Source organism: Falco peregrinus, chromosome 3 (genome assembly GCF_023634155.1).
Source record: "Falco peregrinus isolate bFalPer1 chromosome 3, bFalPer1.pri, whole genome shotgun sequence".
Taxonomy (NCBI): Eukaryota; Metazoa; Chordata; class Aves; order Falconiformes; family Falconidae; genus Falco; species Falco peregrinus.
Genome location: NC_073723.1, coordinates 3562450 through 3577448, shown reverse-complemented (window position 1 = coordinate 3577448; position 14999 = coordinate 3562450). Strand labels below are relative to the sequence as shown.

Below are 14999 nucleotides of genomic sequence, written 5' to 3'. Positions count from 1 at the left end.
AAAAACCACAACAACCAAAAGCACTGCACTAAAAGTCTTCCCTTATTCTTGGCAAATTGTTTCTTTATTATTCTTGAATCTGGGCTTGTAGCATTTGCAATGCAAAAGCTAGAGTGTATTTGAGCCTAAGTCCTGTGAGTATTTAAACAACTTATTAGAATGAAATACATTTATTTACTTATTCAGCTAGTTAGCAGATCACCATTATTCAGTAATATGTTTAAGAATATATTTATTTAAAGAAAAAAATCAAATAACCCAAACAATAATTTCAGAAGAAACATGCTGAGTTTTGTTTATGTGGCAAGGTTTTGTTAGCGGAGGGGAGCTAAAGGGGTGGCTTCTGTGAGGAGATGCCAGAAACTTCCCCTATGTCTGATAAAGCCAATGCCAGCCAGCTGCAAGATGGATACACCGCTGAGCATGGTTGAGACCATTAGTGATGGTGGTAGCACATCTGCAATAACATATTTAAGAAGGGGGTAAATCTCCTGCATCTAGGAGAGAAGAGTGAGAATACATAAGAGAAACAACTCTGCACACACCAAGGTCAGTGAAGAAGGAGGGGAGGAGGTGCTCCAAGTGCTGGAGCAGATTCCCCTGCAGCCCGTGGTGAAGACCACGGTGAGGCAGGCTGTGCCTCTCAGCCCATGGAGGTTAACGGTGGAGCAGATATCTACCTGCAGCCCATGGAGGACTACACGGCAGAGCAGATGGATGCATCTGAAGGAGGCTGTGACACTGTGGATAGCCTATGCTCTAGCAGGGTCCTGGCAGGACCTGTGGCTGCATGGAGAGAAAAGCCCAGGCTGGAGCAGGTTTGCTGGCAGGAGTTGTGACCCCACAGGGGACACACACTGGAGCAGGCTGTTCCTGAAGGACTGCACCCCGTGGAAGGGACCCACGCTGGAGTAGTTTGTGAAGAATTGCAGCCTGTGGGAAGGGTCCACATTGGAGAAGTTCATGCAGGAATGTCTCCCATGGGATGGACCCCACACTGAAGCAGGTGAAGAGAGTGAGGAATGAGTGGCAGAGGCAATGTGTGATGAACTGAATGAAGTTGAGCCTGGGAAGAAGGGAGAGGTGGGGGAAAGGTGTTTTCAAGATTTGGATCTATTTCTCATTATCCTACTCTGATTTGACTGGTAATAAATTAAATTAATTTCCCCAAGTTGAGTCTGTTTTGCCCATGACAGTAATCGGTGACTGATTTCTCCCTGTCCTTATCTCAGCCCATGAGCTGCTAATTTTCTGCCCCTGCCCAGCTGAGGAGGGGGAGTGGTGGAGTGGCTTGGTGGGCAGCACCTGGCACCCAGTCAGGGTCAACCCACCACACATGCATATACATGTTCTATAAGTAGACCTCAACTTAGTCATTCCATTAAGTGCTCTTTTGAGGTGCAGACAGAAAGTTTATCTAAATAAATCACCAAGAACTCAAACTATCTTCTAAGTGGCAAGTGGCGAGTGTGCTTCCACTGATTTCAAGAAAAGCAAGTTTGAACCAAATATCTGTTGCAATGGAAACAAAGCTCTTGGTCTTGGATATTTCCATATTTCTCATTAATTTTGAAAACTTGTTCTTATTCTTAACCTTTAGACAAAAGTATAGATGCTTGTTTTCACTGTTTGGAATATATTCTCCCTTTTTTTTGGCTATAGTTTTCATTTGCTACTTGTTTAGGACTACTGACATCAACATTGTTAAAGATTTTTACATTGCATATAACTTCCAAATTCTGTTTATTAATTAGTATATATCTTTAATGCATTCTATGCTTTGCTAATGAAAATAGTCTGGTCTTAAGCAGAGTCCACTGTACTTGAAACCTGATACTGCACCTTAGATTTTTTTAATGATGTAATATACTAAGCTAGTTCCAGCATAGACGAGTATAAACTTTCTTTATTAATATTCAACTGGGCACTAAAAGCATATTGTATAGAATTTAGCACTGCTGGTAAGAGGCCAAGGCACAAAAAAATTATTAAATTAATTCATTTGTTAAAAGATTTCCAGAAATTTAATTAAAAGAGAGAGAAACGACAGTCCTTATTTTACTTTTTTTTTTTAATTAATGAATTAAAACTGAGGGTCACCTTCCCAACTAATCAGTTTGCAAATAAAGTTTTTTAACTCATTTCTGCAAGCTCTTCTTATAAGCTTGAAGATATACTAACTAAAAAAATAATAATGTTTCTTCCAACTTTGAAGAAATTATATCTGAATAGAGAGATTACGGACTACAAGTGAAGGAAAAAGCCATCTGCAGTTCCATTCTTCTGGCCTTCAGATACAAACCATAAAAATACCAGTAGTGTCAAGAGCTATGGAATTTTATTTATAAGTATGAATCAGTCTTAAGTTTTCCTTATAATTATGGGGTTTCTTGTGTGCACATCCAGTGCACTTACATCATTAATCCCTAGATTATGATGTGGCCCAGAAACTCCTCACCTTCCTTCTCAGCTCCCTATTGTGTAATACTTAACCTGGCAGGGAAGACACCATGATCAGGCAGGTGGTTTTCTCAGGGTGAGGTGCATCCCCTGTACTCCAGGTGTGCTGACCCTTGCAATGTCCCCAAATGCAGGAAACTTGACTGCATCATTTGTGGTAGTGGGGGACTACATCCCCGCTATTAGTACTTTTTAACATTTGAAGCTGGAAGCCGTCATGCAGCAGAAAAACAATGACATAGATGCCATCACAGAAATATGTGGGATAACTTGCATGGCTGGAGTGCTGCAATGGATGGCTACAAATTCATCGGAAGGGATAAGCAATGGGGAGGGTAGCCCTGTAGGTTAGGAAGTGTTTTGATTGTCTAGAGCTGAATGGTGGTATCAACAAGGTTGAATGTTTATGGGTGAAGATCAGGGGGAGGGCCAACAATGCAGATATCCTGGTTAAAGTCTTTTACAGGCCATCCTACCAGGATGAAGAGGCAGATGAAACAATCTGCAAGAAGCTGGGAGAAGTCTCATGGTCACTAGTGCTTGTTCTTATAGGGAATGTGTCTGTGACATTCCACAGAGGGTGAGGAAAAGACTGACATACTTAATGCCTTCTTTGCTTCAGTCTTAAATAGACTGATTCTCTCAAGGTACTCAATCTCCTGAGATGGAAAACAGGGACAAAGAACAGAATGAAGTCCCCATAGTTCAGAAGGAAATGCTTAGTGACCTGCTGCTCCACCAGGTTATGCACAGTCTATGGGACTTCATGGGATCCACCTGAGGGTACTAAGAGAGCTGGAAGACAAGCTTGCCAAGTCACTCTCCGTCATTTATCAAGTGTCCTGGATAACTGGGAAGGTCCCAGAAGACTGGAGGTTAGCCAATGTGACACCCATGTAGAAGGCAAGAAGGAGAATGTGGGAAACTACAGGCCTGTCGGAAGATCATCCTGAGCACCATCACACAGTGTGTGCAGGGCAACCATGGGATCAGGCTCAGTCAACACGGGTTTATGAAAGGCAAGTCCTCCTTGACTAACCAGATCTCCTTCTATGACAAGGTGACCCACCTGGTGCATGAGGGAAAGGCTGTTGATGTTGTCTACCTAGACTTTAATAAAGCCTTTTACACCGTCTCCCACAGCATTCTCCTGGAGAAACTGGCCGCTCATGGCTTGGACAAGTGTACTCTATGCTGGGTTAAAAGCTGGCTGGATGGCCAAGCCAAAAGAGTCATGACGAATGGAGTTACATCCAGCTGGTGGCCAGTCGCAAGTGGTGTGCCACAGGGCTCAGTACTGGGGCCAGTCCTGGTTAATGTCTTTACCAATGATATGGACAAGGGGATCAAGTGCACCTTCAGGACATTTGCAGATGGCACCAAATCATGTGGGAGTGCTGATCTACTTGAGGGCAGGAGACTCTGCAGAGGGCTCTGGACAGGCCAGACTGATGGGCTGAGGCTGCTTGTATGAGATTCAACAAGGCTCAGTGCTGAGTCCTGCCCCTGGGTCACAAACCACCCCCACACAGCACTACAGGCTTGGGGCAGAGTGGCTGGAAAGCTGCCTGGTGGGAAAGGGCCTGGGGGTGCTGGCTGACAGCCGGCTGGGCATGAGCCAGCAGTGTGCCCAGGTGGCCAGAAAGGCCAATGGCATCCTGGCCTGTATCAGAGACAGTGTGGCCAGCAGGACAGGGGCAGTGATGGTCCCCCTGTACTTGGAACTGGTGAGGCTGCACCTCATATGCTGTGTTCAGTTTTGGCCCCCTCACTACAAGAAAGACCTTGAGGTGCTGAACTGTGCCCAAAGAACGGAAACTCAGCTGGTGAGGGGTCTAGAGCACACGTCTTCTGAGCAGCAGCTGAGTGGACTGGGGTTGTTTAGCCTGGAGAAAAGGAGGCTCAGGGGGGACCTCCTCACTCTCAACAACTACCTGACAGGGGGCTATAGGCAGGTGGGGGTCAGTCTCTTCTGCCAGATAACAAACAACAGGACAAGAGGAAATGGCCTCAAGTTGCACCTGGGGAAGTTTAGATTGGGTATTGGGAAAAAATTCTTTGTTGAAATGGTGGTCAAGCATTGGAATAGGCTGCCTGGGGAATGGTAAGAATCACCCCCCTGGTAGTATTTAAAAACATGTTGTTTTGGTGCATAAGGGCATGGTTTAGTGGTGGCCTTGGCCATCCTGGGTTAATGGTTGGACTTTATGACCTTAAAGATCTTTTCCAACATAAATGATTCTATCATTGTCTTCTCAGAATGGATGAGACAATGGACTGGTTTAAGACAATAAACTGATTGGAGACAAGGTGGTTGACTGATCTCCTAACCCTGTTCCCAATTAAGTAATTGTTTTAGGAGCTCTAAAGGTGGGAATTTCAGAAAATCAGAGACTCCCTCAGTGAGCTCAGGCTGTGTTTAGACCAATTTTTTTTTGCTTAAATGTGCTGATGAACATTCCAAGTAGACAAGAATGCCATTCTACAGATTTGATAATTCTACATAATTATTATTGCATATTCTTCAATAACCTTAACTTCTAACAAATTAGTTTTTCAACTAAAATAACTTTTGACTTATTTCTATAGGGAAAAATGGTCAACAGACACAGCTTTTCTTAATAGGCTGTAAACCTTATGTAAAGTAGTGAACAAAATGACCAAAGGGTATGATATATAGCAATTTGCTGAGACCTGACAAAAGTTCAGATCAATATACATGACAGATTCCTTTTGCTGCCTATCTTTTTTGTTGTTATTGGTGGTTTGGGTTGGGTTTTATTAAGTATGCATACCCCCTTTTCTTTTTATAGTAGCTAACAGTCGTATCTTACCACACCTCATAGTAAGAAAATTCTTTTTCCTCATTATTTACCTGTTGAATTAGGATAACAGGTAAATTTCCAATCCTTAAAAATGTTCAGGTATCTTGATAACACAGTACTTAGAGATGTCTATAAGAAAGGTCCAGTCCTCATATGTACAATCAATACGTCTACATCAGGAGTTGGAACCAAAGGCAAAGTCTTACTCGTAGGTAGCTAAGTTAGTGCAAATCTCCATCGATTTCATTATAGGTAGCACTACAACTGCAGTATTTCCTTTTGTTTTCTCTGTTTATTTTAATTAACTAGATTACATTTGTTTAAAAATAGAAAGCTGCATAAAATAAGATATGTCCATTAAATAAACTCCAGGCCTGCAAGTTGGGATTCATATTACCTAACTTAAGCCATCTAACAGTCAAATGTAAGCTAATCACCTACACTACCTCTATAGTCCACAGAGCCTGAAGGGTGGTTTCTCTTTTAAAATTAGCATTCATCTTACATCAAATGGCTCCCTTGGGGTACCAACTTCAATCAGTTATGGAACAAGTCAAGCTTCCACTGTAGGCCTAACTTTAAAATACATTTATTTTGGACTGACTTCCAGGGCAACTGTTGATTTTGAAAGAATTGCAGATGCTAATGTCAACATCGGCAAAACTCAGCAGTTTAACTGATGAGCAGCTGGTACTAGACTGATGAGCAGGATGAATGCAATTCATCAAAAGACTAATGAACATCTACATAAGACACCTCTGGTACTTTCTGGAAGAGAATATGAAAACCAGGAAATAGCTAAATATAGCATTTCAAAATACACAATATAAAATGTGCTGCAAATGACTTAAAGTCATGTAATAGCTCACTATGTAGGTAATCAGATCATTTTGAGAGCAGATCATCTCGAGTGCCATCATTCAGCTGATACAGGACAACCAGGTGATCAGGCCCAGCCAACATGGGTTTGTGAAAGGCACGTTCTGCTTGACTAATGTCATCTCTTTCTATGACAAGGTGACCCACCTAGTGGATAAGGGAAAGGATGTGGGTGTTGTCTACCTAGACTTTAGTCAAGCCTTTGACACCATCTCCCACAGCATTCTCCTGGAGACACTGGCAACTCATGGCTTGGACAGGTGTACTCTATGCTGGGTTAAAAGCTGGCTGGTTTGCCAAGCCCAAAGAGTGGTGGTGAATGGAGTTACATCCAGCTGGTGACCGGTCACAAGTGGTGTGTCCCAGGGCTCAGTACTGGGGCCAGTCCTGGTTAATGACTTTACCAATGATATGGACAAGGGGATCAAGTGCACCTTCAGGACATTCGCAGATGACACCAAGTTGGGGGGCACTGTTGATCTGTTTGAGGGTAGGAAGGCTCTACAGAGGGCTCTGGAAAAGCTGGACTGATGGGCCCAGGCCAATTGTATGAGGTTCAACAAGGCTCAGTGCCGGGTCCTGCACTTGGGTCACACCAACCCCAGGCAATGCTACAGGCTTGGGGCAGAGTGGCTGGAAAACTGCCCGGTGGGAAAGGGCCTGGGGGTGCTGGTTGACAGCTGACTGAACCTGAGCCAGCAGTGTGCCCAGGTGGCCAGAAAGGCCAATGGCATCCTGGCTTGTACCAGAAACAGTGTGGCCAGCAGGACTAGGGAAGCGATCATTCCCCTGTACTTGGAACTGGTGAGGCTGCACCTCATATGCTGTGTTCACCACAGGTGGTGGGCTATGCAGAAAGATGGGAAACAAAGATGGTGAAGGGTCTGGAGCACAAGTCTTCTGAGGAGCAGCTGAGTGGACTGAGGTTATTTAGTATGGAAGAGGCTCAGGGGAGACCTCATTGCTCTTTAAAACTACCTGAGAGGAGGCTGTAGGCAGGTGGGGGTCTGTCTCTTCTGCCAGATAACAAGCAACACGACAAGAGGAAATGGCCTCAAGTTGCACCAGGGGAGGTTTAGACTAGATATTAGGGAAAATTTCTTCACCAAAAGGGTTGGCAAGCACTGGAACAGGCTGCTTAGGGAGGTGGTGGAGTCATCACCCCTGGAGGTATTTAAAAGATGTGTAGATGCAGTGCTTCGGGACATGGTTTAGTGGTGGCCTTGGCAGTCCTGGGTTAACGGTTGGACCTGATGATCTCAAAGGTCTTTTCCAACATAAACAGTCATATGATTCTACGATTCTAATAACAGACAATTAAAGAGACATGACTGATGTATGACAGGAGATAACAAATACGAGGATATACAAAATTTATTACAAAACAATTAATGTTTGTAATGGTGAATCATAAAACCAGACCTTTTGAATGTAAGCTGCAAGACACCTAAACTTCTGAAAACACTTTCTGCCCCCCTTCACAAGCCATTGTACTTGCATGATATTGCCATGAATAAAGAAGCCGTGTGTCCATTCATGAGTCAGTCTGGAACCAGAAAAGAAGAGATGAGAAACTGATCCAGGTGGAGCTAGCTATGGCTAATGAGGCAGTGGATGCTTTCTGAAGCTCCAGAAATTTATAATGGTCTGTTGGATACTTGGAGAGGTAAAGCTCCTTTATCTCCGTAACAGTGAAAGGCAGGAAGACTGGAAAAAATAGCCAAAGTAATTTTCTCCTGAAGGTAAATCCCATAAAACAGCTGAAAGCATGTTTAGATATAAATATGAGTAAAGCATTTTGTGATAAACTCATCTGAACAGATCAATAGCCACTCTTTCATTTTAAAAGAAAGATTATAAAGTATTAACTACTATAGGAAAAAACTAGGAGTAAGTATATATGTTGGGGAAAAAAAATTCACTGGTTGCGTCCTCATCGGCAAAAAAAGCAATAATTCTATCTTTTTCAAATGCTGTTACTTTAATTTACCACCAATTAAATAGTCCTGGACAAACTTAAAAAAAAAACAACACCTGTCCTGCACCCCCTTTCCCCCGCTCCCAGCTGCCCCCCGGGCTCCCGTCCCCTGTCCCCCGGGCCGGGGCTGGGGCGGGTCTGGGCCGTGTGCCGGCCCGTGTGAGCCCCTCAGCCCCGCTCCTGCCTCCTGCCCCGTCTCCCTGCTCCAGCGCGGGCCCTGCCCCGGGCTGCAGCCCTTCAGGGACCCCCTGCTCCCGCCGGGGCTCTCCAGGGCCGCAGCTCCTGCAGGAAAGAGCCCCCAGCTGCGGCCTGGGGCCCTCCCCGGGCTGCAGGCTGGGGCTCTGCCCCGGCGGGGGCTCGCCAGGGCTGCAGGGGAGCCCTGCTCCGGGCCTGCGGCACCTCCTGCCCTCCTCCTGCTGCGGCCTGGGGCTGCCTCTGCTGCTGCTCCCCCCTCGGCTGCCTCCTCCTCTGCCTGGGCCGCCTGTGGCCCTTGCGGAAACCTGTTGCCCCCCTCCCCGGCGCCCCCGGCTTGGCTGAGGGGCTCAGCTGTGCCCTGCGGGGGGGGGACCAGCCCCGGCCCCCCCACCCCCCGCAGAGGCCTCCTTGCAGTGCCTCATCCCCCCACACCTGGGCATAGACACCTGATACACCAGTTCTTCAGGTTTCTAATTTAACCTTCTTAATTTTTTTCCTGTTAACATTTTATTACAAAGACCTGCTCCTGTCAATATCCAGAACAGAAGTCATTTAGAAGGGACCCACTTGTCATGTTAGAAAACACACCACGTGGTGTTAGTTCTTCCCTGGATTAGGCCTTATACAAATGCTGACATTTAACCCAACAGAGCCCTGCTCAGTGAGGGCATTGCCTGTGCTGGGTCACTCCATCTTCCATACTGTCCTGCCTCATAGAGAAGCTATCTCTTGCTGCTCCCAGATGCTTGGTTAGATCTCAAAACATCATCCACCCAGGCAGGGTCAGCTCTACCCAAACTAGTCCTGACAGATGCCTCCTAAATATCCTCCAGTGATGGAAACCGTGAAGAAAAGTATCAGCGCTGCTAGGTCAGTCTGTTCTGACTGGGCTACTACATATCATATATGCTGAATTTCATTAGAGCAAATTCGCTGCTGGAGTCTTGTGAAGAAATTTCTTCTTCACAATCAGCTGAATATGCACGATGCATTCCCTGAGGAAAAATACCCCACCTTTTCTATCTTTTCCATGTTACCTCTCACTCCAACACCTTAGTAGAGCATAGGAGGGTTAGGGGTTTTTTTGGTTTTTTTGTTTGTTCATTTTGGGGCACTGCATCTCTCCAGAATCTTTTCCTAAATCTATTGGTATTTCCACTGCCAAGATTCACAAAGGAAAGATATTTTATGTCAGCACAAAGGATGAAAGATCAGATTTGAGATCGTTTTGACCTCTTCTTTCTCACAGAAGAATGGTGGGAAAATGACAACCAATCCCCTAGAGGCAGAGATGCAAAATACTGCAGTAAATGTCTTACTTCATCCAGTGGTATTGTGTATTCCAGGTGGAGCTGATCAGGAAAATCAGTTTTGTGATTTTCTTTTCCCCCCTGTAAATTACATCACTACCACTTTTGTCTTTATAGTCCATTCTGGTTTTAGAATCAATGAATTGATAAGTAAGTACAGTAACCAGCTGTCAGCAAACATTTTACACTTTACATTTACTTGTAGAAATATAATTCTAATAATTTAATGTAGTAATTTCCACTACAACTCACATGCAGTGTAAAAGGCTAATTTAAGAGTATTTCCTGTTTGTTAGTAGTAATATATATCACAAGTATAAATTGAAGAACTCAAGCCTGGATGATCCAGACCTTATAGAACTAGGCTCTACAGAGCACCATGAAGGATGGTCACAGTCCTCAAATTTTACTGAGGAAAGTAGATTGATCCTACTTTCCTTACAATTTTGCCAAAGATTAATTTAAAGTCACAGTGTATCCTTGACTCAGATGTATGCAAGTGGCACTCATTGCTCCTTGATGAAATTGCTGTGCTGTATTGTCATTTTATTTCTTAGCTCTGTTTTGAAATAGAATATTATTTCTGTGACTAAGCAATCACTCTCCAGCAGAAGGAGCACTGGCAGTACAACTAGGTTAGCTACAGTCCTTGGGATTTTATTTTGATAAAAGAGCTTTAAGAATTACATGTGATGCTTATTCCCTGCTACAGAACATTTTCTTCAGTGTTTATTCAAGAGGAAAAGTGACACCAGTTTAACCAGGGACATTAGCAGCCATGTGCTGGTCCTCCCTCCCCTTCTACCATGCACTCCTGATTCCATCCAGCTTTAGCTGGCTATTGAAGTCTGACAGACTTGCACCACAGGCATCAGAGCTGCAAAAAAGAAAGGAAGGGAAATTTCATTATCTTTACCCCTTTGCCCAGCTGTAAATGCAATCCGTGCTTAAGTTTTCCATCCTATTTATTTTTAAAATATGATGCAGTTCTGCAGTAGCTACCTGCTAGACATTCATTTTCATCAGCCCCATGACCTCTTTCTGTTGTTCATGGTACCATTTAGTTCTTGGTCTTACACAAGACCACAGTAGGGACATCAAGGTCTCAGAACTCTTAGCTTGAGGAGAACTGAAGGATAAGGCCTGAACCAATCTAGCCTGACAAGATGTTTTAGGCACTGCAGTTACTTTCCTTCCTCAGCAGATTTGTGAAAGACAAAGAAAATTTAAGGCATTTGATATATGTTAGCATTGTGCCATTCCCAGTGTCATTACCTCACTCTAAGCAAGGTGGAATCACTGGAGACCTCCCAGAGCTGACTAGTGTTCCCTGGCTAGTTTTTAAATGAATACATCACCTTTCATGAGCATACCTCTTATTTCTGATGCAAAACGGTAAGAGCAAGAGAGTCACACTGATTTATAAGAGGAAAAAGCATAGCCTGGTGTATTGGGTCTGGCTGAATCCCATAGTGGCCCTGATAGTGCTGTACTTTGTCTTCGTAGCTAGAGAGGTGGTGATAACACACCAGGGTTTTGGCCGCTGCTAAGCAGTGCTCACACAGCATCAATGCTGTCTCTCCAACACTCCCCCCCTCAACACTAGACTGGGGGTGGGCAAGATCCTGGGGCCCTCCCAGGGGACACTGCCAGGACAGCTGACCCAAAGTGGCCAGTGGGATATTCCATACCATACGACATCTGCTCAGATATAAAAGCTAAGAGGAAAGGAGGAAGTGGGAGCATTGGTTTCCCTCATACCTGGAAAGGAAATCTGAGGCAGTTTGCTACACAGTTACCTTTTTTTTTTTTTTTGTCCCCTAAGCAACTAGTCATGTCTGTTATCTTGGTAGACCTTTTAAAATCCTTCCCATTTTCTTGCCAGACAGCCGGTAGATTGCTGTGTTGCACCAGGACTCTGCTAGACTGGCCAGGAAAAAAAGCAAACAAAACCCAAAAACAAAACACCAAAAGAAAAGGAAGTGTTTTGCACTGCTGCTACATCAGCCTAAATAGAAACCTGACTATTTACTGTAATCTGTAATTTCCTTTTCAGGAATAAATTTATTTTTCATCCTTGTTATTGAAACGTGAATAGTTAATGTATCTTCTGCCTTTACATGCTAAAGATATCACAATGATGCTAGAGGTGGGAGGGGAGATCAATGAAGTACCTTGACTTTAAGCAACTGGTTTTTCCACAACTCACAATCTTACTCTGATAGCACTGCTTTTTCCTTTCCTCTCTCTTCCCTAAGAATTTATCATTTGTTTTGTTGGTGTTGTTTTTGTGTGTGTGTGTGTGTGTTTTGTTAAATACTATATCCTCTTTATAAAATGCCACTCAAAGTCTCCCTGAAAACAAGTAACTAAGACACAAATAATTGTGTTCAAGAAAAGCTCTATTTGGGAAAGACTTATTTTCTCTACCAAAATAAAATCTCTTTTTTCATTGGAATTTCACATAAAAGCAAGTCCAAGATCAATCTCAAGCTTGCAAAATTACATCTCACGTCCTAGACTTGATATAATCCATTTCAGAACAGCACATGCAAAGTCTTGGTGGCATGATAGATGGTTTACTACCATCAAGAATGATTAACAGAGAGATGTTCTTATCTTAGATCTCTCTGAGTCATTTGACACATCTATCATATTTCCAAGGGAATGTTTTCATATTGAGGTACATCCAAAGAACGTGATGGAAAATTGTTACCAAAGATCAACCATCTCTCTGATCCTGCATGGTATTTAAATGCAGTCATAAAATGATATAGACTCATATCAGCAACCTTTCACCATATACATGTCTACACCACTTCAGTACGCATGGCACAACACTTGGAAAGCAGGTCCAGGTCTGAGGTGAAAAACAGTTTGTTGAAATTAAAGCCAAAAAGGTCAGTGACAATGCTGATGAACAAAGTAAAACACTTTAAAAGGTTGCTACTAAGAAACAGCTCTTGGCTGAAGAATTCGTATCTAGCTGGGCAACATATCTATAGTTTATTACTCTTCCTGCATTCCTTGCTGATTTTAGACTCTTACTGACCCACACTTCTGAGTGATGCCTTCTGTTTGTTGCCACTTGCCATAACAGACTTAACACTGCTCTAGCAATGACGGTGATATTCATCGTTTTCTCACTTCTTGGCTGGGTTAAAGCCATTAAATATAGCTTAGAATTAAATCCTTAATTGCAGATACTGTCTGCGTTTGGATCTGGTGTGTCGAGGAGACATAAAAACCATAATTGCCTAGTTTTGTCACTGCTTGTCATTAAACAGCAAGTCAAATTCAGAATCTTGAGCCTTATTTATGGGCCCCAAGGGAGGGAGGACATATTTATCTTGTCTAACCTTAAAATTTGCATCGTATATGGGTGCATGTGCTTCAAATATCTTCATAGCCAATGGAGAGGAACGGGCACTTTTAGAAAACAGAGGATGTGACTGTAATCAACAGCTCTGGTCTGGTGGCACCACTAAACTTTCCATATAACTGCAAAGTTCATGGAGTTTCATGGGATTATTCTTCAGTAGTACAATGAGCTCCCCTAAAAGCAGACAATCATAATGAAGCTCTCCATCTCCTATTACATTTCTTTGCCCCACCATCTCTTTCATGAACGGGGCAGGGGCAGAAAAAAACTTCCAATCAAAACACTTCACTGCATACAGAATTCTCTCCCTTGGGAGAGGATGAGCAAGAAAATGAGCTACAGTTGGCGTTAGGCACTTTAATGTGCTACTGGAAGACAGAAGATACTCCAGTACTGTGGGTAATGAGGGCTGTGTAAGAATTAATACAGTAGAATAGAAACTGCTTGCTTACAATGGGCAGACAGGAGAGATTCTGAATAGGACTAGATTTATTTTATCAACTACACGGCAGTCAAAGCTGTTTCAATCAAGATAAATGAGGAACTCTATCATCTTACTTTGTAGACTTATTTAACCAACAGACTGTCTTCTCTATGATTTGTGATGGCTTTACACATTAGAAACTAACTGAGATATATCATGACTGTCAAATCCTGATATTCCTGTGGGTTTCACATACAGTACAATAGAACCACTTTCATTATCTTTGTGTTACAGATAATGGATAATAAACCATCTTACAGTACCCAAAGGAAAGCCTCTTGGAGCACAGAAACACTGTTAATACACAGAATACATTTTAAACATTTTTTTCTTTTTCTGAAAAAGTCTTTGAATCAAAATGAAGATGACTTTATCTTTTAAAAGCTACACTTTTTCTTTTTTGTCTCTCCTTATTTATTTATTTTTAAATGGAAAGACTACTTAAACTACCCCGTAACAGTAACTGTGCAGTTATTTTTACTTACCAAAGGACATACTTTTCAGTAGTTGGAAAAGGGTTTGGGATTCCAAATTAATCACTGAACAATTCCAACTGTCAACAGCATCAACTGATTTTCTACTCCCCCCATCTGATCTTTACATCAGTGGTTTCCCTTTGCATGTAATGTCCTTCTATCTTTGTTTTCACTAGTGCTGGGCTGTTACTGCTTTTTCTTGCCTTTACCCACAGTCATCCCCATTGTCATTCCTGTTTCTTTCTGAGTCTCATACACCTCTCTATACCTCATAAACAATCCTTCACTGGACTGGACTCTCATAATTCAAAATGAGAAGGTTTCACATCAAACCCTTTATACCTCCAAAACTGTCAATGGCAACCTCCAGAGTATGCAAGCAACAGCTATGAAATGTGCAACACCGTTCAGTCATGTCAACATTTCACTTTGCTGAAAATTCAATAATAGATCTCACCATAGTTGCAGATGACTGTTCAGACAAATATTAACCTCCATAAGGTCTGTGTCATTTTGCCAGTCATGTGTGGAAACCTTAGATACTTTTGGCCAACCTAAGTGTCACTAGATGCTGGTGTTTCTTCCTAGCCCTCATTTTCTCTGATATCCCCACTGTTGTGAAGTGACACCTTCACACTCAAGCTAGGAAAGATATTTTCACTGAGATCTGTATCTGCCTGCAATGCTTCATTCCTTCAAGGTTTCCTAGCTGCCATATGCCATTGCATATTCACTGGCAGCTCTTTAGATAACTGTTGCATTCATTACTTTTATCATTTACAGTAGTTGTATTGGTGCTACACAAAATATAACAAAGGCAAAGTTTGTAGGAAGCAGTGTTACTTTTAATTACATCAGTCCATGCAGTAAGGGCAAGCAGACTTTGCAGAGCACAGAGGTTTCACAAAATCATGTTGAGGTCACAAGAAAGAACAGCAATTCTCAAGTCCAAGAATAAATTCAGGATAAAAACCCCAGGCTGAGATAATTATGTTAACTGATAGACAACT

The 14999-nt window shown here is 42.9% G+C and overlaps 1 non-coding gene across 1 annotated transcript; it reads left to right on the top strand.

Annotated features, from left to right (window-relative positions):
- The first annotated feature begins 2484 nt into the window (after positions 1–2484).
- On the top strand, positions 2485–2640 carry LOC114012683 (U1 spliceosomal RNA). Its single transcript, XR_003555325.1, has one exon. It is a non-coding gene; the product is annotated as a U1 spliceosomal RNA (small nuclear RNA).
- The last annotated feature ends 12359 nt before the right edge of the window (positions 2641–14999 follow it).